The following is a 24,985-nucleotide window of genomic DNA, read 5'->3' on the forward strand; positions in this document are numbered from 1 at the left end:
TCTGTATTCAAGTTTTTGGGCAGCTACTTCTTAGCTATTCACCATTTAAGTTCAGCTTAGAAACAGAATGGCCAAATCCTGCCTACAAAGCTACCCTGACATCCTTCCTTGCCTGCAGCGTACAGACACTTGCAGTTTTACATGCTTCTTTCAGCAGGGATGTCAGCTTACACTGCCCTTATCCCATCACTACTGCTTCAGTTTTCACAGCACGACTGTCTGAGGTGAGACAGTTACTCACCCAAAATGAGCTGCTTGCACCAGTTCCCTGTGAGGCCTCACAGGCAAAGGTGAAGAGACAGGCAGGACAAGTAAGCTCAGCTGCCTAACCTTCCACTGATAAGCACTTCTTCCAGCACAAAGCTATGCTCACGAAAAGCAGCACCATAGTTCTGTCTAAGTGTCAGAAGAACTGTACCAAGTACATGGTGAGTATTCCTTCTTTCAGACCTTTGGGAAATGTAGGTAAGTGGAATTGTTCAATATAAGGATGGCTACTAGCCCAGGGCTAGAACAGCCTCCTCTGTTCCTGCATTCATCCCGTCATTTCAAACACATTAGTGATCTTGTAACTCGTTAAGACTGCTTTTTCTTAAACCATAAGTCTTTCCATTTGTCCTATTTCACGACAACATTTTTGCATTTGTTTGGGATTATTAAGTGGTAACAGGTAAGGTAAGAACAGTAGAGCACCTTATTGCTAGTTCAAGTTTACTCTTTCATTTAATTATTGAGTAGGAATTAGAAATCTGCTGCTTGGAAAGCATAATTTGATCCTGGACATTTCTTTAAAAACAGGTAAAATTTAGAGTGCCAAGTAACCAGTCTACAAAGTGTAGCACTCAATGATAGGTCAATGAAATTAATTATTCTTCTGTATCTACCATGGCCAATTTCCCTAAATAAGACATATTACACAATTTCAGATGCCTTTCCTGAAATTAAGTAAGCTTTTCTATGATTTTTAAATTTCTGAGAGTAATATATGTTAATAATTCTGCAATTCAAGTATAAAAAAAGCTGTTCTCATAGCAAAGAGGTATAGCAAATATCTGAAAGTCAACAACTCTCATTTTCTAAATTCTTTGTGAGTCACATATAGTTGCAGACAGGAAGGTAAGTCTCAGACGCTAAAATACTTACTTAGAACTTGTACATTTGTCAAAACTATGGCAGGTTTTTTCAGCATTACTTTTGGAATCAATAAATCCTATAAACAACCTCACAACTTTTAGAAAGGCTGTATGTAAACAAAATCACTTTCTTCCTCCAACCTATAACTGCAGTATTTTCCTCCTCTCTTCCTTGCTAGTCACAAATTCTTCAGTACAGTTCAAATAATTACAAATAGAATGGTCTCAGAGAAACTTTCATTTCATCTGAAATATGTACTGTTTCTTTTCCTAGAAAACAGCTAGTGACCTTTCTAGGCTATTATTTCTAAGTCAACAAGCAGGAAGAATATTATTATAGCTTTTTACTATGACATAGGTAGATAACAAAAAAGGGGGCCCAATTTTAAGGGAAAATAATTCTTTCAAAAAAGCACCTTTCTCCTTGCATATAAATTAAAGTTTTGTATATTTTTCTATAAGGTTCTACATGGCAACAAACAACTTACTGTTCCAAAAAGGACACACTTTTAAACATGGCAACTTCAAGGTATACCAGTGAAAAATTGTGGTTAAATGTGAATTAACTGTTCAAATGCATACTTTATTATTTTTTATAGAATGTGATTGTGGGGAAAAAAAAAAAGCTAAGGGTCATGATAAGAGTGAAAATTTTTATTATTTTCTCCTTCTGCAGTAAGCTCTCTCAATACCTGTTACATTCCTTTATTCTTTCTTCCACAAACCATATTTGCAACAGAGATGCAATTCCTATTTCCAAAATGAGGATTTAATGTGAAGTACAATGCCACTGATGCCAAAATAAAAAGATTGCAAAGAAAGTGGAGGTAAACTAAGGGAAGCTTCAAAGTCATATATTTGTATTAAATACACTGACCTTACAAAGAAAAACCTGCCATTTCAGTAAGCTCAAACAAAAGGAAATTACAGGCAATGATCACAAACAAGCAAGCCTCCTTTCCTCCACTGCAAAGACCCATCCAAAAACATTGGGTCAACGGCCTGATCGTCCATCATCCTAGAAGCATGTTGTTTTAAGCACAGATAGCTGCTCTTCTGCAAGCTTGAATGCTCAGTGGCTCTGTTGGCAATACAGCCTGCTCTACTGCCTCTGTTATCAATTACTGAATTTCCTGCTACACTGGTAACAAGATACTGTACTTTCAAAGAGTCACGCAACAGTAATTAAGAAGTGAAAAGGAAAAGAATGAATCAAGTTTTAGGCTTGTTGATTTCATTAATGAAGATATAGGCTTCTTTTTAGAACAACAAATAATTAGTAAAGCTGCAACAGTATATACTGTCACACAAACTAAATAATCTTTCTTAATCATGATAGAAAAATTTCTTAAATATTAAGTTTCCATGACACAAAAATAACTTGAATAAACAGTTCCTAATGGCAGATGCCATACTGAAGTTGCAAATACAATAAAGACTCCAAAATATCCCAAAATATACTATGTGAAATATTTAGCAAGAATTTAAAATCCAGCAGTTTCAAGAACTGCATACAAAATAGTTTTAGAAACTGTCTTGCTATCCCATCTTAACTATTGCAATGTAGATAATGGAATAGTAGAATCACAGAATCATTTCACCATTTTTCTATAAAACAGCTGAAAAAAATGGTTAATAATAAAACTGGCTACACACACATATTTGTCCTCGTCTTCTTTTAAACAGCTATTTCTCTTTTTACCACTATAGACTGTTTTCTAAGATTGATGCAGCCGTTTAAAATTAAATAATCCAAATTTTTTTAAAAAAAAAAGTATTTTTTCAAACCATGTAAATGCTAACTGCATTGGTTCAAATCTCATCCAGGAGTCATGTGGATTGCAGAGAGTTTATCTCAAGTTTATACATGTCTGTTTTTCAGGTCAGCAGCAGGAATATGGAAAAGGAGATAAGCCTTACCAAGCTATGGCGTTCATCCTCCACTGGGGAGACTGCAGAGGATAGGGGGAAAGGAGGCAGTAAAAAGCTCATGAGATCACAGTTAGGCAGCGCCTTTCCCCCTGCCTCTCACCATGCAAACTAGCACAGACATGTAACTTGCTTACAGCATGGTATACACCTAGACCATTTACCTTCAACAGTTGTCTGCTTTTACTGTTGTCTAGGTGTTATCTATCTTTTGTTGGAAAAGAATTTTAAAAGAATCATCCAATTTTACTATATGGCCAAGGTCACATCTTATTAATACAAGAATCACCAATTGTATCTCACATGCTTTAATCAACACTCCCATCCATTCATGAAGTCAGAGAAACCACAAGCTGTAGTGACGAACTGCTAACTTAAAATAATTTGAAACTAGACAGATGTCTTAAAAGTGCAAGGAGGCAAAGAAGAATCCAACTGTTCTTACACATTTTCAGGTCATCTGTAACAACAAGCATCCAGAACAGCAACTTCTGCATCCATAGCTACCTGGCAAACCAGGTCACAGTCTCCCCATTTGAAATATTTGCTTTGCCACAGTTTAACAGATGCTCTAAAAATACAAGACAGACCCAGTATATAAAAGTTCTGAAGTATAATTCCAGCGCAAAACAAAGTCCTTGTCTTTGGAATGCAATACACGTGAGGCATAAAACTCTGTCAGACTTGGACTAAAAATCAATTAAGAAGCATCAAACTCAAAGCAACAAGAAGTCTAGTTTTATACATAGAGAGTGGAAAAAATGTAGCTCTGACAACTAAAGCTCTGAAGTCTTACTTTAAGCACTTGCAACATTTTGCATGTATTAAGTTTCGTCATTGCCAGTTAATACTCACGTTTACCCCTCACTACAGTAGGGGAAACCAGAAACCCAGGTACCTGTTATTTGAAGAACTCAGGTTATATTTAACTGAACATTTTTTTCTATGACTAACAGTACTCACCAACTACAATAACAGAATAAGTGAAAAATGTAAATTCTGAACAGACCTCAGCCCCATGCCCTAAATATAACCTAAGCATTTCTCTCTACTTTCCACACATTTTAAGAATTTTATTCCATTTTCCCTAAAATGAAAAGGCAACTAAATATATGCCAGGTATAAATGCCAGGAGTTTTCATTAAGCAATAAGGTCAGGAAGAAGGCAAGAGTTGTTTTGTCTGCTTGACTCACCCAAGCCTTTGTCTAGGAATAAGCAAGGGCCCAGTAACAAAAAGCGCTTTTAAAATTGAGAGCTACTCAATCATTATTTGAATTAAGTAGGATTTTTTTTTTTTGTAATACATAACTACAATACCATGTGGTTTTTTTCTTTTACAGAGACAGTTTGCATCTGTCCTCACCAATATTAAGGTATACAGTTTGGCTACTTGTTAAAATATTTTCCTAAGAAGGTGAATTGCTGTTTTCAGTTTTTAGGATGGAGAGTGGGAGAAGGCAGTTTGAGTCATTTAATTGCAGAATCTAGTCTGTAAAAGATGCTGTAAATACTGCTTAAATGTACCAAGAAAGTATGTATCTAGCAATGTTACTATCCCATATACGTAAGACTCCTAAAACATCTGATCTGATGAATGTAACAGAGACAGATAATTGAGCAGAAACCTAACAATTAATTTGGACTATAATTCAGAAATAACAGAAATTTATTCATACTAACACTGGAGCTGAATTTTCTGATGCAAAGTCTTCAACAGAAATACCAGCTTAGGCTCTTCTTACCACACACTTCCATCCAACTTTCTCACTGTGAACCTAATGGACAAGCTAATTTGATGAAAAAATAACCCATGATCTTGTACGTAGCAGAATCACAGAGCTATGTTTGCATATCTGATGGCATGGTTTGACAGTACATCCCAGCTGAATTAATGGTTTATCACCACAAAGGTGAATAAGTGGCTCACTGCATCATTTCCTATCCCTCTATTCCACTCCATTTTGCTAAAAGGGAAGCAAATTTAATTTGCCAATCAAATAAAAGTCAAACTCCTCTCCAAAAAACATTGTTATTTAAAATAAAATAAAAAAAAAACAAAACCAAACCCAAACAACCTAGTCTCCTCAGATGAGCTGAATCTGGAGGTCAGAGTAACAGAGACTCAAACAAGACTTCACTTTTTCAGCATCATTAAAAGTGCTGCATGTCCTTTTGTGAAAACATATCCTCATTAGCAACATGATGTGAAGGCCAGAACAAGCAGCAATGCAAAGGGGAGGAAGTTTTGTCTGCTTAGGTTTAATAACAAAGAGGTCACAATATACATAGTACATTCCATAGTGGAGACAACAAGTAGTTATTTGTTCAAAATGAGTTACTAATGTCTATTTTTCTCTGAGCAACAGATATTTACAGTCAATCTGTAATTTATTTCTTCCAAGAGGAGCTTTCTTCCAAAAAAATTTTAACAACTGTAATACTTGCATCATTTACTTGCTTACTTCTAACCATTCTTTAAAGAGACAGACTGCATTTTTTTCCACAGGAAAACTAGCACTGTGCAACTATAAAATTTAGGTGAAGAAAAGACATTGTAGTTTTATGGGGATATCAACACAAAAGTTAATACCAGGCTTCAGCCTCTCATAGTCTGCTTATCTCAAAACCATAAAAACTTCTGTGTCCTTTTTCTACTATGACTTTTACAGGAGGATAATCAGAGGAAAATACTGTTGCAGATAAAAACTTTGTAGTGAGCATCATGAATACCAGGTCCTGTTTGGGAGATTTTAATGACTCGCACACAAAATCTAATTATTATAGCTTTACTTTCATATCAAGCTTGTCTCTTGAAGCAATCAAACAAACAAGATCAAATTGTTCTTGAAAAAAGATCTTCTAATGCTAATTCAGTTCGGTTCATGTATATTCAACAGATTTGAAACTTGCTCTGTTTAACTAAGAAGTACTTAAAAATTAAAGTATTTGGTCACTTTATTAGCATTCCAGTTCCTATGTAAACTGAAAACATGAGAATAGACTTACTAGGTCAGTCCAAAAAAAATCTAACACATCTAACAGGTGATGCCCAGGAAAGACTTTAAGAGGAAAACAAGTATACAACAATATTTTCTCAAAATATTCTCCCAGAACCACACAAACATACATGCACACAAACACAAGTTAACTGAAGTAGAAAAAGCCACATGATACGTATCTGAAAGCAGGAATAAGCATTAGAGATATGAACAACATAGTAAACACTTAGTAAATGTGTTAATACAATATATCCTTTGCAGTAATTACTTATACCACACAATGAAAATCAGCATCTAAGTAAAAGAAAAAGTATAAATTATATTTGTCTTTAAAACAATTCATCTGTAGACAGGAAAAAATTAGTTTTAATCATGATTTAAAGTAGACATTTTAAAACAACCCATTCTGAATGTCAATCAAACTTCCCTTTAGGGGAGGGAGACTAATACCAATAAGCAAATAACATATGCCTGCAGCAGAATTCACTGCACAATTCACTGACTTCTAGACTGCCCTCCCAAATCTTATTGATGTACAAACCAAGCTCCAAGTAACAAACCTTTATATTTCTGGGACATACATTCCTTAGGTATTCCTTATTGGTTTTGACCTTGTGAAACAGATTGCAGGACTAGAAGATACAGGGATATACCTAAGGTAAAAAAAATGTTTATAGGCAAGTTTTTGTCTACTTACACAATACATGCACATTTATCTTATTATTTTCATAAAATGCAATTTCAAGCCTGCGATAATTGTAAGTGACCATTTTAAGAAATGCCAAGTTGTTTTTCACAGTATGATATGTGGGAAAACCACACTTCTCCCCTCCCCAGAATACCAACATGATCTTCAAAATATTTGCCAAGAATGAAACCTTAACAAGGCAGACGGTATCACATGGGCTCAGAGCAAACTGGTAACAGTTTCAGCTTCATAAAACACAGATTTCAAAGTTGTATGGTGTCACAGTTTAGGTCAGGACAGATTAAACACATTAATTAGTATGCAATAACTACTTCTTTATTCCCTCTGTGAAAGAGTGATTATTAATGCAAATAGCACTACTAAGTGTGCTGTTCTACAGAACACTACAGAAAAGTGCTTTTTGTTACTTCCCCTGTCCTTGCTGAAAGGAGCAGTGTGCACCAAAAGGTCAGACTTTGGGGCCTGCAACATCACTGTAATTACTTGGGTGACCTCAGCTCAGTAGGCCAAGGCACATTCCACCACTGCTCAACACCTCAGTAGCACTCATTCATCTGACAATGAATAGTAAGACTCACATCTTAAGCAAACGCCTTCTGTAACAGGCATATCTTCGTAAACAGGACCGTAACAGCCATGGTTAAGATTACAAGTGCTCTGAACAGTATGACAATGGGGAGAGCAAGGAAGGAGAACAAAGCATTAGCATTTGGACTCCAACCAGATACTATATCTTAATAACGTGCTTCAGCTGCAGTGGCTATGCTATGACCAGTCTCAAATATATTCCCAGGCCAATGCAGCACTTTGATTTCTGTCTCCTGGTGAATGTCTTAGGCATGTTAATGGCTTTGTGATTTGTGACTTTAATCCTGCTTAGTTTTGGAAGATGCTGCTCTGTGAACCCTTCAAGATACAAGCAATTTCCATTTATACACCCAGCCCAGATCTTTGTTGATTGTGGTGATCTGTGCTGCTGGGTCCTCTTGATGGTTGTCAATTTGTTTTCCAGTGGGCTCTTCCCTTTGAAATATAGGCATTGTCATGCCTGTGCACTGAGTTTTTCCAAATTGCATGTGCTTTTTCCCCACAAGGTAGCCGTCCAAATTAGCTTTCCTCATTTCTGCTAATTCTTGATTCCAGCATGTGAGCCAGATCCAAAGGGCTATGGCAACCACCCAAGCATCAGTATACAAGCATGACCTGGGCCACTTCCTCTGTAACATTACATCAGCGGCCAGTCTTGTGGCTCAGACTTACAAGAACTGATTTCATTGTCCTTCATGCATTTCTACCACCTGCTGAATGGGACTCCAAAGAGCACCTTTCCATCTTCTCTAACTGCCAATAATGTGACAAGAACTATCTGTGTAGAGGGCATATAGCTTGTCATATTCCAGATTTTCTTGAGCATGGGATAAGGCCCCATGGATTAGGCCCCAAAATCATGATTTTAGGGCCATTTTATCAACTCTTCTGAAAGGCCTGTATGTCCTTGTTTCCCTATCTGATCCCACTGGGTAAACAGGGCTGTTCATCAGGGCAGGTAGAACTTGCAACATGATGAGTTGAGGGCATTTGTCTGTTCAGCATCCAGTACCAGAAGCCAAGGGGCCAGCAGCAGTTGTGACTCCATCCCTCATCACTGCAGATGCTGCCCAGATTCCTTCATAGATGGCTCATGTTTCTTTTCCTGTTAGGATCTAGTTTTCTCAGGGTGACAGCTGCCTTGGCTCCAACATCCAAGGAATACTACTGTCTCTGTGTGCTTTCTGCCATAAACTCCACTGGTTTGATTGGTCCCCTACTAGTTGTGTATAGTACATTTCAGACATTTGGACCCATTCGGACAGGGCTCAGCCTAATGGCATGCGCAATTTATTGCTTTATCTGGTCAAAGTCCTGTTGTTGCTCAGGCCACACTCAAGTACAGGGTTTTTTTTCCTGGTGACTTGGAACACTATGTTCATGAGCTGACTTTGTCTGGGTATGTATATTCACCAGAATCCTACCATTCCAAATAAAATTTGTTTCCTTTTACGTTCATGGGTGGTACAATCACCACAGTCTTATTAACCATGTCAGTATGAAGACAGTGGTGGCCATGTTGCTATTTGACACACAGAAATTGTATTTCCAGTCCTGCAAGTCCCTTCACCTTATATCTCTTGGATTGCAAATCCTACATTCAGTTCAATTCCAACTATCTTTGTTATCGACCCCTTGGGCTGTGTTTCCCTGTACTATGATGCCATCAGCATACTATAAATGATCTGGGGCACTGTCCTCCTCCAAATCATCTGCATAAGTCTGTGACAGATGCTGGAACTATGCTTCCACCCCCACAGCAGGTGGTTCCAGGCATATTGTGCTCCCCTTCAGGAAAGGCAAATTGCAGTTCACACTCAGGGGCCACAGAAATTGATAAAAACACATTAGCTATGTAAATGGTCACATACTAGGCAACATTTTTTTTCTCTTTGCTTTGACTTCGTACTTTAGTTCTAGCATACTGTTATATATATTGTTCAGACCTCTGTAATCCATGGTTAATTTCCAGTCCCTGTTGGGTTTTTACACTGGCCCGATAAGGCTGCTAAGGGCAAACAGGTTCACATAACTATTCCTTGATACTCTGCTTCCATGGTAAGATAATTTATGGGACAGGCCGAGTATCTTATGCAACAGACCAACATACCTGTTGGTTTGATATGATTGTCAGTGCACTGCATTGCAGCTGGCACTAACAGAGGTGACAGCTGTAGCAGTCCTACTGCTGACTCTACTCCTGCAATGACAGGGAGTTAACACATTCTCACTTATATCCACAGCAGCTACGTCAAATGCCTATGATGTCCTTACGGGTCCTTAGCATGTCCATTCCTTAAAATGGCAATGCCCAAGATGCAAGGGGCACCAGATCCCATCCCCACTTTGTGGTGCTTCCAGTTTCTTTTAGTAAGGCTGAGTTTGGCTTTTACCACACAGAGCTTCAACTGGCCTCTGGTGACTCTTTTGATGATGACTTGCACCTTTCCACTCAGTGTAAAAGGGAACAGGGTGCATTAAACCCCTATGTCCACCAAGGCTTGATGTTTTCTGGGTAAATGCGTGCCAGGCCATCATACTCACAGTCCAGTAAATTCCATTATCCCCTGTAACATCATCATCCTCAGCTGGCTGTGGGCAGAACCTCTCCTACTGGATGTTTACCAAAGTCAGTTCTTATTGGAGATGGATATAGGAGAAAACTTATGCTGGTGGGGCTGCTGGTGTGAGGCCTTCCTCAACCTGTTGTGGCTTACCAGCTGTCTGTCAAGAAATTACAAGGGCCAATTTCCTCACAAAGGATGAGGAGCCAGGAGCAGAGAGCAGTAATGAGGCCAGCAAATCAGCGCCCTATCTCACAGTACCCAAGTGAGACAAGCAAGGACAGCGCAGGGATGATAGCCACATTCAACTGAGAGTATGGATCCTCTGACAAGCCCATAGTGACAAGGCAAGTCCAGAGTCAAGCTGGGAAGCCAAGGCAAGATCAGGTCCAGTGAGCCTAATCAGCACCAGATACAGTCCAGTGATTGCTGTGCAAGTCCACAGCAACAAGATAGGACTCAGGTCAAGCCAAGAAGCCAGTCTGTGGGTCAGGGTGTGGACCAACAAGGTTCTCAGCCACCCACAAGCATGGCTGTTATGGAGCTGCAGACAGGCACACATAGGACATAGCCTGGGCAGTGTCTGAAGGCCTGAGCTCAAATAGAGCCCATGGGCAGAGGGTGTGGGTGGAAGCCTCAGCAGAGGCTCATCAAGGTCATTAAGACTCAGGGGCCTGACAAAGTCTTTCTTGCGGCTTGGATTCACGTTCCCAGGTGGCCAACTCCTTGGTCATCCATGACTCTATTATTGGACGCAGACCCCAGCCACTATGCCTCCCAGTTATACAGCTCTAAGCTACTGGCACACACATCCCAGCATTGTAATAGTCAAGTTAATTGGTTTTCCTCTGCTCTTCATATATAATCAGTCTTTAGATCACTATTTAAGGGTCATGTGGTTTCAATTTCTCATATCATTAGTGGGTTTTTTGTGACTTTTCAACCCTTCTCCCAGTCTATCAGAATCTGCAGCAAGAAACAACCTCTTCACATGGATGCCAGTAGAGAAAAAGTTAAGACACACTGCTCAGAGCACAGCCACACAGTGTTGACTCCCTATTTCAAGCTGCTCCTTAACAAACACACTGCTCCTCCCCTCCTTCCCCCAGGAGGCACAGTCTTATACCACAGATGCCCCAGACAGCATAAAGATGATTTGCTACAGTCACTATATACTAGGAGTTGCTGAATGATGAGAGAAAGCGGGGAAGGAAAAAAGCCTCCATTACTGGTTTATGTGCTTCAAGATGTTAGTGCTATCTTATATACACTAGTAAAACACTATCACGTAGGAGTTAGTGTTACCTTATGTCTAATATAGACACATCATACTGAATAGCTAGTGTTATCATATGTATTAGTTAGCATCCACTATATACACTATCAGCACACCTCACATAGAAGTACTATGTACACTTCCTGCTATACCCCTGGCTCCTCAAGATTACACCCAGATAACTAATCCAGCAGCTGTAAGTGGTCTCAGCATTGTGGACATTCAAACAGCACTACTGCTGTACAGTCCTTTTTCCACAACCCAAAACCTCCTTCAGATCCATGCCAGCTTTTTATTAATGGCATGGTTTAGGTCAGGACAGACTAAACACTAGCATTAATTAGTATGCAATAAATGGAATCATGTGAAGAATGTGGCTTTTTTTTTGCCTCTGCAAAAGAGTGATTAATGCAACTAACTCTACAATGTTACAGAAAAGTGGTTCTGCCTACTTCCTCCTGCCTTGCTGAAAGGAGCAGTGGGCATCAGAAGGATTAAGGTGCTGAGTGTGCTGGTTCCAGCCATACAAGCTTGATCCCAGACATCCCTGAAAGTCCTCCATGGTCAGGCCTCCCTCAAGACAGAGGACAGTACCTTTGCCCTTCAGATTGAGATGGGTGATATTTACAAACTCCCAACCTGAGGGACTCTGTGCTGGGCTCAAACATGGAATGGAAAACACATACAGAAAACAAATTCTGCCTCCTCCACCCTTTGTGATAATGCTTACATGTACTAGAAAGTGGGTTTGGTGTCCCCTGTTTACTGGTTTACTTGGTAATCACAAGTTAATTCTCTTTCTCCCCTTCTCCTGGAAATTACCCTGCAGTTGTCTTTACAATTTTAAGAGTGAAGCTCAGTGTTTTTCACGTCCAAGAGTCTACTTCAGTCTTTGCTCATAAGGGCTTCAAATATATATGTAGACTTACACTGGACAGTTGAATTAATGTGAAACATTATTAAGCAATATTTTCAATTATGAAAAGCACAATTGCTATTTTTTGTAACATGGAAAAAATCATAATTGATAACAAGCTAAGAAATTATATTCCCTGAGCCATTTAACTTTTCAGCTAAAACTATTTATCCACATTAAAAGAGTTAGCTGTTTTCAAAGACCTGCATTGCTACCCTAGTAAGCTAAAATATCAAGTAAAATGGATTCAGCATGCTAGTGTGAGCTCAAATGATGAAAGCTCTATGTGGACTACCAACACAGGGAATTTATAGTCTCTACTGCTCCTGGACAAAGATCCCTGACATTTTAAATAGAAACTTCAACTCTCCAGGTGTTCTAAAGCTGTAAGTATCATATAGTACATACCTCTGCTTTATATTATGACATAAACACTGATTTCTCTACCCCTTAAGATCTGCAAAAAATTGTGTAAGTGAGGGAGCAGGAGAACAATAACAGTAGGTTATTCCACAGAATTTTTTTTCATTTGTTTTCTCTTCTGTAAGGTAAATAATAATTTGCCTTTTACACTGTACCTTGTGAAAAAGGCATGACAAAACCAATCAGCACCATAACTTGATAAGTATATCATCACCATTGCCTTCTCTTTCCAATCCTGACAACCACTCATGGAGGCAGGTCAATATTAACTTCCACTTTACTTTTTGCTGCCTTTAGTAGAACGACACACTTTCCTATTTCCCACAGATTTTGGAACTACTGTTTGTACAAGAACATTGTTTTAATGGTGTGGAATACAAAGGAAACCAAAGACAGCTTAACTCTCATCAATTTGCTCCTAGTACAGCAGGTAGAATTCAGCAGTGTTCTGCCACTACTACTGATCTGAAGAACAAGCAAAGAGAAACTACTTATCTGCATTTGTCACAGAACAGCATGACACAATCTCAGTAATTGACTTATGACTCCTTCGCATCGCTATTAGTTAATGTATTTGGGATATAAGACTACACACGGGGAACCAAACAATCCAAAAACCAGTCAAATTGAAGTCTCAAAATTAACAAAGTGATCTGCAGATCAGTTTTTAATACAGGCTGTTTTCCCCTTCCTGACAGATTGCATTTATATAATAAAACAAGTGTATTTCATGCACTTCAGTATTTCCCTTTTAAAAATAATTTATTAGTAAATATGACTTTGGAAAATTTAGTAATTTGCAGACTCCAGGAGGGACAAACATACTACTGAAAGCCTTTTCCACACTGCTTAAGCAACACTTTGCACACTAATTCAGGTTTCAATAAAACTGATTAGATTCATTTGAAAATAATTATTCTGAAATTCAGAATAACAACTTACATCTTGCATGTCTCTGTTATTTCCTTTTCCAGCATACTAATATAGCCTATTCATACTTAAAGCAACTAAAACACTCATTTAGATGTTGATTTCCTCAAATTTATTGAAGTGGATTCCCATTTAGACAGAACAACATCTTTGTTATTGTAGCAAAGCAAAAAGGTTTCTGGTTTGTACACTAGGAGAACTGCTAAACAAGCATCACCAATATCAACGATCTCTCCCTAAACATACTAGAGTCTGTTAATAAGCACATTAAAGTGTAAGGTCCAACTATTGCTTCACTAAGTTTGCACAAATGTGAGCGAGCAGATGCAAAAATTACAAATTACACTATTTATGCATCAAAGAAGTTTACATTCGAATGAGGACATGGCATAGAACTCCATTACAACCTAGTGTATCACAGGAGTTCACAGCTCAAGTTGGCATGAGTCAAACGTAGGTATTCATCTAATGGTTTGCTGTTCACTTAAACTGAACCATAACGTGTGTATTGGGTTTGCATGGCAAGGTTTTGGTATTGGGGGGGGGGCTACAGGGGTAGCTTCTGCAAAAAGCTGCTAGAAGCTTCCCCCATGTCTGATAGAGCCAATGCCAGCCGGCTCCAAGATGGACCTACCGCTGGCCAAGGCCGAGCCCATCAGCGACAATGGTAGCGCCTCTGGGATAACAGAGCTAAGAAGGGGGAAAAAAAAAAACCTAGCGGCAGTTTTTGCAGCCAGAGTGAGAAGACATGATAAAATTTGCAGACACCAAGGTCAGCGCAGAAGGAGGGGGAGGAGGAGCTCCAGGCACCAGAGCAGAGATTCCCCTGCAGCCCCTGGAGAAGACCATGGTGAGGCAGGCTGTCCCCCTGCAGCCCATGGAGGGCCATGGGGGAGCAGATATCCACCTGCAGCCCATGGAGGACCCCATGCCAGGGTAGATGGAGGCACCTGAAGGAGGCTGTGACCCCATGGGAAGCCCACGCTGGAGCGGGTTCCTGGCAGGCCCTGTGGCCCCATGGAGAGAGGAGCCCACGCCAGGGCAGTTTTGCTGGCAGGACTTGTGACCCCGTGGGGGACCCACGCTGGAGCAGTCTGCTCCTGAAGGTCTGCACCCCATGGGAGGGACCCACACTGGAGCAGTTGGTGAAGAACTGCAGCCCGTGGGAGGGCCCCCAGGCTGGGGCAGGGGCAGAGTGTGAGGAATCCTCCCCCTGAGGAGGAAGGAGCGGCAGAGACACCGTGTGAGGAACTGACCATAACCCCCATTCCCCGTCCCCCTGTGCTGCTGGCGGGGAGGAGGGAGAGAAATGGGGAGTGAAGTTGGGCCTGGGAAGCAGGGAGGGGTGGGGGGAGGTGTTTTAAGGTTTGGGTTTATTTCTCATTGCTCTGCGCTGTTTTGATTCATACTTTTTTCTAAGTCGAGTCTGTTTTCCCCGTGACAGTAACTGGTGAGTGATCTCTCCCTGCCCTTATCTCGACCCAGGAGCCTTTCGTTATATTTTCTCTCCCCTGCCCAGCTGAGGAGGGCAGTGACTGAGCAGTTTTGGGGGGCACCTGGCCACCAGCAAGGGTCAACCCACCACAATGTGACACTTCACAGACTTCTACGACTATGTTTCTTATATTAGAGAATAGAAAAAAAAATCAGTAATGCTAAGTCTGCATCCAGATGTACAGACATTTTTAAACTTTCAGCTGTCACATTTAAGACTTGATACACTGGATAATGCTGTATCTTATTTTAAATTCTGAAGTGGTCAATCTGCAGTTTGATGCAGTAAGTCCAAAACAGACATCATGACCAGACTCCACAGGTCAGAACACTGTGACATTATATACTTTGCATTTATGCTAGAAACTGGGCAAGAACCTAAGGAAATAATATCTTCCTCTTGAAATTGTGTATGCCTTTGATATGCAATTCGAAGATGCTAGGAAGTAAATTGTTACCTTATGAGAGAAATTACACACTTCCTATACAAATCATGCCTTTCTAAAGACTCACTATCACATATTCTTTTCTCCTCCTCTAGGTTCTTCCGTCTACCATATGATGTGCAGACTGCTCAACTAAATTGAGTCACTTGGAGAGGCTGCAATGGAACTAGGAGAGCAAAGTAGTAAAATAAACCACCATCAACAAAAGCAACACATTGCACATGTGATTATCAAGAGCTGTAAAATTAGTGTGACAAGTTAAGTTTTAAATTAACATAAACCATGCATTTTCATTCTTAAAGTATGAAATATCTTCACTTAGTATGAAGGCTTTAAACTCATCCTAAAGGACAAGAATCCATATACAACTTTAAATGCTCCAGAGACCAAGCAGGTATCATGACACAGAGGCAGAGGCTTCTCTGAAACTGTCAATCAAAAGGAAGATGACAGATTTTCTTTGTAGCATCATCACCAATTTATGATTTCCAATAATGTTGTTTTCTGATAGTTTAAATACAAACTTTACTAGCAATAAAGATTACTGCCTATGCCTTCTAGTCAGTTAATCCTTAAATAAGTAAAGATCAAAATTTAAATTTTCCTCATGAGTTAACACAGGCTTTTTGTTTCAAGACAAAGTTACTTCAATACATTCCTTTCAAATATATTCCTTTTTCAAACAATTAATAGGACACTCAACACAATCCTTACTAAAGTCTTCATCCTAATTCTTAATAAGCAATAGAATGTGTGGGCATGTATATAAATAAATGCTATATAGAATGAAGCCCTGCACGGTGAAAACATACTTTGCCTTAAACTTGTTTTTTCACTTGAAGTCCTAAATGTATCTGTATGATGTCATATTGTATATAGTTTTGTGCCATTGTACACTTTACTATGCACAAGTCGGAAGATGCTTACATGATGCAAACATCCAGTAACTTAAATAAACCACCAGTAAGCTGTCTTTTTTGAATTTAGTCAGAAGAAATTTACATAGCCTTATACAGTGCAAAAGTGCCATTACTGGACAATCTGGTTTATAATTTATTATTATTAAAGGTTAAAATTGAGAATGAAATACAACTAAGAGAAACAGAACAAAACCACAAAGCTTATGACTATCAATATGGTATCAGCAAAAAATGGGAATGGGTTATAATAAAAAAGTAACAAGTGTATATGAAAGGCTATAAAAAGATTCATACCTTTAAATGACTGCTCAAAGATCCGTAACAACACTCTACAAAGAAAATGAAGAGAGAAAATGGAAGATGTTAGCAAAATATTGCAAAGGTAATGGTAAATAGGTTAAATAAAGAAAAACATTGTTATAAAAGTAAAAAAAGTGATGAGCTGTGGACTTTTTTTTTTTCTTCTGCAAAGGAAACAGTTTAACAATGCACAGCATGGAGAAAATAAGAAAACGACTGGCAGGATCACAATACCAATCAACAAAAATTCTGCAAAATTTCTATATGAAGCACACCCTTTTTACCCTTCAATTGTAACCCTAGTTCCTTCTGGAAATAGAGAAATGCATAAATACTGTATGCTGGAATCCTGTTTATCAGCAGCTCTACCTCTTAGCACGAAAGACATCTACTTTTGTTACTTTGATTTCTATTGTTCTGCAAAACTAAATATACATAACTGAGTTTAAGAAAATAGTATTTGGGGAAAAAAAATCTCACTTCCCATGTATTCAAAACCCACCATGGATCCATAGGAAGATACCAAAAAGATTTGTACAAGTTTGCTAGCACTGACAGAAACCAAATGAAAAGTTAACAGATCACCTACTTTTGAGTTCAAGAAATTTCCACCACATCCAAGGCCTTATACTGTGCACTGAATAACTTTACAAAAAATCATTACGGATTTCAAACTGACTGTGTTTTGGGAAAGGACATGTAACCAAAACAAGGGGGAAAGAACGGACGTGAAGCTAGAGTAATTTTCCTCTTAACATCACAATATATAGCTTGTCTGCAAACATGGAACAAAAGAGAGAAATTAGAGACTAGAAAATAGAAACAGGTGAAATGACAAAGGAAAAAAAGAGTAAGAAAATGAATGCACTATAGTTGGTAGTAAAATGAGAAAGTGAACAAGCAAAAAACCCACAGAAATAGAACCGGAAAGAAAATCCTAATCAGGTTGAGCAAAACTAGGTAGGAAACGAAGGCCTAACAAAACCAAGAGGGATTACATATAATTTATTAAACTAAGTCACCTGGGATTATTGCAAGTCAGTAAAATACTCAGGTGCTTTATTCATTTAAGTTGCAGTGGCCTTTGGGGTTATTGTACAGGCAACATGCATCTCATGCTGACTGCCAAACAGTATTGTGTTTCTAGCCTAGAAAATGATATTGTTAAAAGGCTGAAGGCATACAGAATCATAGAACCATTTAGGTTGGAAAAGACCTTTAATATCTGTATCTCATAAAGGGTTGAAATTTAGTTTACACACTCAAACGCAGCCCTTGAAGTATGTTGTCACTCAAGTGCATAAACGTGCTTTGAATCCTTCCTTTAAAAATGTCCAGTGGCCTGCTCTTCATTGCAAATGTCCTTCTCATGTGCCACTGCACACGTAGCTACCATGCCACCTAAAGGCAAGAAAAAGGGTTATCAGTCCCTGATTTCTCCACAAGGTCTGATTCCCAACCAGAAGACATGGTAAGATTTGACTTCTGCCTATACCGAAACTGGTTTTGGATCATCCTTATTCCCATGGTTAGTGCAACCCACCTCCCAGGGGACAGGAATGTTTTGTTTAAATGGTAAGATCCTAGTAAGGAGCACTGACCCCACCATACACTTGTGCGCTTGTGTGAAGTATGCACACTCGCACGGAGTGCAAGTATCCAAACATTATTTTGATTCCTTTGCTTCTGTTATTCACTACTGAGAAAGAATGATCTGTCTTCTCCTTGACTTTAAAGGCTACTATAACACACCATGTCTCTGAATTAATAATAATGGCAGCAAGTTAAATTACTTGTAGTACAGTGTGATTAAGAAAGTTAATTACAAGTATAATGGTTAGATTATTGAGTCATACAGCATTCATTCCACTAGCTTTCACAGGAAATTTAGGATGCGGTTTCCTGGTCAGTTTAAGCTGCTCTAAGGCTGCTGTAAGTAGAGGCAGTCATGTCATTCCCCACTCTTGTATTTTCACAGCTCCCCCTGCAGTGACTAACTGCAAAGCAGCATGGTACCAGAATAATTTACTATGTGGTTCACGCACAGTTGCTACAGCACGAGGGAGGTGCAGAAATGTGCTGCCGAGGATGGTGCTGCTCTTTTGGCAACAGTCCTGAGTTTGAACAACTTCAGCTGACAAGGAAAGAGCAAGAGCAGGGAAGAGTAGTATCAACGGCATGCTTTTTCCTTTTCACCTACCCACTGTGCAACACAGCATCAAATATTCTGCCTCTTACTCCAACGTACAAGTCACATCCACAGACCTGAAAAGGTAGGCTCTATTTTCACATGCTGAAATGGGGGGGGGGGGGGAAGTCTCTCAAGTGTAGTATTCTATAAAGATTGTACAGCACAAAATGAAATTATAAGTATAAAGGATATACAATTATCAAATGCAGGGGAAAAAAAAAGCAAGAGTGCAATTCCATGCAACAGTTAGTGAGTGCAAAAGAAAAGAATTAAGAACTGTACCTTGAAACAGCGTCTCTAGGCATACTTTTAGTGCATAACTAACTCTCATCCTCACTTCTAGATACAATATTATGTTTAATCAGGTTATCCTTTAAAAGAAAGTTGACCTAAACACTTGTCCTTATCACTTAATACATCCAGAGGTGCTTCAGCTAGCACAGGATTAGTTCAGCAGAAAATTTGAGAAACACTGCCTGGGAGGACCCAGCATACTTAATTGCTGGTCTCCCCCCCTCCCCGGGTACCTAAGCGGATTAATTTTCTTGACTACAGACCAAATCAAATAAATAGTCATTTGACAACTGGTAAGAAAACTATGAGATTGATTTATATTTTGCTATTTTCATGTTTCTGAGTGTGTAAGATGATTCCCATTTCTGATTATATCAGATATTAACAGTAAACAAGTTTGTTCAGTGAACAGCAAGCTCATAAGAAGATATATTTTCATTCATATTAGGATTACATTAGATATTTTTCACCAGAACATAACTCAGAGTGGGTTAGAAACAGATTTTGATGAAGGAATTACATGCAGGAAAACTTAAGCTGTGTAATTCTACTCTATGTAGAATAAAAATAGCAAAAAGGCTTGTGAGCCAGAAACCTAAGGATAATAATGTGCAAGTGGTTGATGTCTCCAAAAGCTGGGACATCACCTTGCAGAATTCAGATGCCTTGTTAAATCTGAAGATTTGAGCTGGTACTGGACTGGCTGAATTTAACTTGCAAATACAAATTCAGCTGCTGTGTATACTGTTGTTCCTGATTTTTTCCTCTTACTAACCCACAAGGAAGTCACTAACCTCAGTTAAAGAAAAATATAAATCTATAGACATATCTGGGCTGCCTTTGACAGTCAATAAAAATTTATAGTTCATACCATTACTAATTTCTTTGAATTTAATCTGTTTAACTTGAATAACATTTCTTCCAAATGCAATAATCTTAAATAAAGAGCCAATTTCTTGCCACAAAACAGTGAAATTTTTACACCTTTCTAGAGGATCTTCCTGGTTTATCCAGGTTTACCTTTCTGTATTCTTACCTTTACTAAATATAAATTTTGGATCTAAATTAGCATCAGCATCCAACGGAAATAAATTACTCCCCTATTTAATTTTTATATTAGTGCCAATGAAGTGTAATTTTATTTCTTTTACTCTTCCTCTTTTCAAGAGCATTTAACAAAAAAAAAAGTCACAAGCTGGTTTATTAAAAGTTTTAACTTGTTTTACTTTAAATTCTTCATGGTAGGGTAGTTTTAACCATTCACAGTCTTAACAGCTTGCATCTTCAACTAACAGTTTGGAGATCCTTCAACCAAGTCCAATTCTCAGAAAGTACTCAGCATCTTCTAACAAGAAAAGAACACCCCAAAACCACCCCAAAAAACCAGACCTTCCTGAAGTGTCACAGGCAGCATCTAACAACTCAGAGAATGCTCAAACTTGCAGGTATCATCGACCACCTGTATCACTACTGAAACACCTAAAAAGCTCTATTTCAGAAAATTTCTTGAAAAACACTCAATCGATTCATCTTTAATGCGCCCTTAGCTTTTGCCTCGCTCTCTGACAAGCAAGTTTATTAGGAAGGTTCTACTTTGTGATGTTAGATTTGTACAGTTTAAGAACTACATACATTTTGCTTATAGTATTTCTACTCAAAACAGAATGACTGTCAACCTTATGTTATCTTTAATATTAGTATTTCAGGACAGTACAGCAACTGATGCATGCCCCTTTTTCCCTCCTCTCTCAACTGAAATAACAAAATCTTTGTGAAAATTAAAAAACTGTTTTCAAAAGGAACTCATTATACTAGTTGAAAGAGAATAGGGAGACCATAGGAATGGTACACTCAGATCACAATTCCACAAACTAAGAGAAAAAAAATTATATTGTCAAATGGATTAAAAGAAAAATAAAATTGCGTGTCCCTCATAAGCATATTTGACAGATTAAAAAAAAGATTCTCACTCCAGTGAGAATTTTCTTAATTTTCTTTTGAGATTTTCCAAAAAGTAGTTTCAAAGCAAATGTGAAAAATGCCGATCATAGCAAAATTACTCAATTTTTGAATGAAGTTCTTCAAAAAGATATTTCCTAACACTATTTGGTTTTTGATTAATCAGCATTTATACAAGAGTGTTCTTGTCAACCTGCCTCCCTATCAAGGCTTCCACTGCAACAGTGTTAAAAGGTGTCAGAAATGTTTAGGCTGCACTGCTTTGAGTCATGATAAAAAAAAAAAGAAAAAAGTCTTCCTAATTTCTGTTTCAGAATTCCTAGATTTCAAGAACAGCTAGCATTTTATAGGTCACTGAAGTACAGTACACACTTTAAGTTAATAATATCTATCTCTTTGCATGAAGTTAGAGGCACTGTCCTTAGCGATCATTTCCATTTTCATGTATGCCTACTGTTGTGATGAAAAATATAAAAGAAACAGTAAAGTACTTTACTGACATTAGGCATAGTTAGTTTCCTGGAACAGTTGAGTTTCCCATCACAGTCCAACTTCCCAGGCTTTGGATTTTGAAATACCAATCAGCAAAGGAAAAAATACCAGCAATCACATTTGCACATAGAAAGTAGTGTGGGAAGTCGGCAGTACACGTAATGAACCTGGTTTTATTACTTAGTTTCGGCTTAAGAAACTTTATCAAGACATATGACGAAAGTCAGTGTACATCACACTACCCCAGCAATGGGAGCACTATACTTCAATCTTGCTAGAAATAATTTTTTCTTCTAAGGACCACACACTGTATAAATTTTATCACTGCAACATCTTACCATGCACTTAAGGCCTTCAGTGCAGTCTATAAAAATGCATTTAGGACTACATGAATAATCATCCTGATTATTGATTAACCTTGCAGAATAAATGGCAATCAGTTCACTTCCACATATGCACTTCTATCAAGCACCAGCGACCTGGTCTGGTCGCTGCCAGGCAGCAGCACTCCCACGTTTTTTCTGCTACGGACAACCACTCGCCAGAGATTTGAAGTACAAAACTTAGGCTACCAGATGAAACTGCGATCTCCAAAAACTCGTCACAACCCTCACTCAGCGCTAAGAAAGCCCAAAGGGCTTTTTAACACGTTAAAAAAGGTAACTCTACAATAAGATTAAAAACCCCGCAACAAGCAGCATCCGAGCGGCGAATGCCACCTCCACGCCGGAGCGCCGCGGGGCAGTTACGGGAGGGCAGCCCGAGCCGCGCGGAGGGGCGCCCGGCGCATCCCGACCCAGAGCCGGCACCAGCGCTCCGCTTCCACTTCAGCGCCGCACGACTGCCCTCGCCGCGGGAGAAAAGTTAGTCACCAGCATAGGCGTGGGAAAAAAAAAAACAAACCACCAAAACCGCGTCCCCAACCCCGCTGGGAAAAAAAAAAAAGGAAAGAAAAAGAAAGCAAAGAGAAGAGAAAACCCGCGCGCCCCAGATACCACGAAGTTCCCAGCGAAAACACCCAGTGCCTCAGCTTAAGGCCGGCGACGGCTGCTGGTTTCCTTCTTCCACAAGCACCTGGTGGAGCAGCCCGCGGCAATATCCCCACGCCGAGCCCGGCCCCTCCGAAACCCGGCCCCTCTTCGACACCCACCTTTCCCCCCACTCCACTCCGTACCTCCCTCGGCCCCCCCCCCCCCCCCACCGCGACAGCCCTCTGCCGGGCCAGGTGCAGCCCTCAGGGGAACGCCGGCCCCCGCGGCAAACGGCCGCCACCCGCCCCTCAGTGCGGCCCCGACCCCGGGGGCAGGGCAGCGGCGGCAGGTACCAGCCCACCCAGGGCTCGGCCAGGGGGAGCGGCGGGCGGGCGGGCCGGGGGCGGGGAGGCCGACGGAGCGGGGATGACAGGGAGCGGCTACGGGCGGGGCCGCCGCCCCGCCCCCTCTCCGCCCCTTTCTCCGCGAGCCCTGGCACAGGCGCACTGAGGGGTGGCGCCCGGCGGATGGAACGGGCGAGCGCGCCTGCGCGGCTGCGGGCACGCGCTCGGCCCAGCTTTACTCGTCTCCCAGTTCGGGTGGCGCGCGCTCGCGCCAGGGCGTTCGCGTCCCCTCGCCTCTTCCCCACCCCCGTGGCGCATGCGCGGTGGAGGGGCCCGGCGCGGCCTTGGGGTGCGGTGGTCTCGTCTCCCTGCCCTGGTGGGGCGGCAGCTCAAGGGTGCCCCTGGCCGCGCCGTCCCTGAGGTGCCTCACTGCCCTCCTGCCCCGTGGGTCTGGGTCCTGGCCCCGCAGGGCGTCTGGGGGAGCTCGGGGAGAACCGGCCTTTCGCTGGAGGCCGCCAGGGGCCGCTGGCGGGGAAGAGGGATTTCGGGTGGGCAGCTCCGAGCTGAGGGGTAGGAGCTCATGCCGTGCTGTGTGGTACGCGGTCTGCAGCTCCCGAGCTGGCTGATGCATTTTTTTGTAAAGGCGATCAACTCTTGTTCATGTTTGAGCTGCTTATGTGGGTTGTAAATTCACCGGGCCACAGATGGGACAGTGGGCAGAGGCCTGGAAAAGTGTGTGTGAGGCCTGGGGAGCAGGGTGGGAAACTTGAGTAATGCACAGCCCTGTCTGGTAACTTAGGTGTATCTGCGGTGGCTGCGTGCAGGGTCAAATGAGTTGCTTCTGTATCCTGTTTCCTAGAAGTAGGAGCCCAAGGGATGGGAGCTACAGTGGAGACACAGGCAGCTACGAGATGAGGCATCTGCATGTCATCAGCCTAGAAGGAAATGCGTTCCACTAGTTCCTGTACTGGCTAGTCAGGACTTTAAGGACTTCCCTGAACTAATTCCTTTTCTGGGCTATGGTATTGCTGTTTAGCCTCAGTCAAATGGGTGAGAGTCACAAGACAATTCTTGGCATTATCAAAGTCCTGTGATTCTGGTAGGCTGCAGTGGGAAATGGAGACCTGCAACAGTATTTGGGACAAAGCTCTTTTCGTATTGTGTCTCTATAGAAATATGAGGTATGGAAGTTTCTTGTATCACTCTTGACACGAGTCATCTAAGAACATGGGAGAAGAGGCAGCTTCAGTGCAAATAGGTTGAAAATCCTGTGTGAGATGTCAGTGCTTCAAATGATGTGAAAGTTACAAGTGTGATAATGATGGGAAGTGTGTACATGTGAGAGTTAGAGAGGGACAGTGGATAGAGAGAGGCCCCATCGGTCTCTCCACTAATCCCCTGCCTGGAGTAGGAAGGATTAATCTGTACAAGAGGTGTCTTCATTATAAGCGTAGCAGATTGTGACAGTTGCTTATTTGACTGATGGACAAAATCACCTGAAAGTAAAAGTTAAGAGGTAGCGAAGACAAGATAATATTAGAAGAGAGGCAGATCCATGTGCTTTCAGAAGCCGTTTGTAGGTTGGTGCCCTTATAATGTGAATTTTTTGACAGAAAGTGGGAAAAGGCATTTGTATTTGTTCAGTGCCTCATACATTCACAGCACATGACAGCATCCTTTACAAGAAAGAATGGGATTTGTTATGTATTTGTATTTCCTGGAGTTCACTCAGTGCAAGTCTTAGCCTGGCACACTAGCTTTTGATGACTAAAATTCCAAATCCTATCTCCCTTCAGGCAATGAGATTATATTTGGCGAGTGAACTGCATGCATTCCTGGCAGACGATGTACCTGTCATCTGTGTCCTATCACCTGCCAGAGGGTATTTGCATTGATTGTAACAGGACATCTTCTGAGAGCGAGTGGAGTGATTGGAGAAGAAGCTAGTAGGCAGCAATTTCACCAGGTACTTGGCCCAATCCCTGCCTGCATCAAGGACTGCCTAGGAAAATCAGTGCTCTGGAGTTCATGGAACATACACACCCAAATGGGTGACTGGGTTTGATCAAAGACTGTAGTCTGAGAGTCCTGTTATCTAAAAATAGA

At 40.6% G+C, this 24,985-nt stretch overlaps 1 protein-coding gene across 9 annotated transcripts in view; it reads right to left on the reverse strand.

Moving 5' to 3' along the window:
* PTBP3 (polypyrimidine tract binding protein 3) overlaps nt 1–22,647 on the reverse strand; it is a 49,655-nt gene extending 27,008 nt beyond the window's left edge. For 2 of the 9 annotated variants that reach the window (XM_054810308.1, XM_054810303.1), the window contains exons 1-3: nt 22,560–22,634; nt 16,623–16,657; nt 6,623–6,715 (exon numbers count right to left, since the gene is read on the reverse strand). The gene's annotated coding sequence lies outside the window, so the exon portion shown is untranslated. Of the gene's footprint in view, nt 1–3,507; nt 3,563–6,622; nt 6,716–16,622; nt 16,658–17,890; nt 18,803–18,828; nt 18,894–22,559 lie in introns of those variants that run through there. The other 7 variants (XM_054810307.1, XM_054810299.1, XM_054810300.1 and 4 more) reach the window with 6 other exon arrangements.
* Between the last annotated feature and the right edge of the window lie 2,338 nt (nt 22,648–24,985).

This window comes from Grus americana, chromosome Z (assembly GCF_028858705.1).
Source record: "Grus americana isolate bGruAme1 chromosome Z, bGruAme1.mat, whole genome shotgun sequence".
Classification (NCBI taxonomy): Eukaryota; Metazoa; Chordata; class Aves; order Gruiformes; family Gruidae; genus Grus; species Grus americana.